The following is a 559-nucleotide window of genomic DNA, read 5'->3' as shown; positions in this document are numbered from 1 at the left end:
GATGCAGACAGCAGCAGCAGTATCAGCAGTTCTGTGTGGGTGCATGTACCACTACTGATTGTGGTTACACTGGCCTGTATTCTTGTGTGCTGATTGAGTAGTGGTAATGTGTGACTCAGGTCATCCTTTGTTTTCTTTTTTTCTTTTTTGCATACATCCCTACAGTCTAACTAATCTTCCACCTGTTGGGATATTCTTCTTTTTTTTTGTCTCTCAATGTTATTGTGTGTTTTTGCTATCTATGTGTATCCTATAATTATTATTATTGCTACTACTCCATTGTGTGTTTGTGTGTGTGTTCTTGGAGACTCTCACTCTGTGTGCACCTGGGCTTGCACTGTGATGATGATGATGAACTGCTTTTTGCAGTGGGAAAAACGAAATATTAATAATAACAGATGAATTTATATTTATAATTGCGTATATACACATATATAGACGTATATCTTTAGTAGATGTATTTCTGTGTTTATTGGGTAAGTTGGGCTAATGATTAATACCTTTGTTTTTTGCTTGCGTGGTTTGTTGGGGCGTTGTGCTTTTGCCCTGCACCGTTTTG

Source organism: Trypanosoma theileri (assembly GCF_002087225.1).
Source record: "Trypanosoma theileri isolate Edinburgh chromosome Unknown TM35_Tth_73_V1, whole genome shotgun sequence".
Taxonomy (NCBI): domain Eukaryota; phylum Euglenozoa; class Kinetoplastea; order Trypanosomatida; family Trypanosomatidae; genus Trypanosoma; species Trypanosoma theileri.
The sequence above is the reverse complement of the archived record's forward strand: the minus strand, read 5'-3'. Positions refer to the sequence as shown.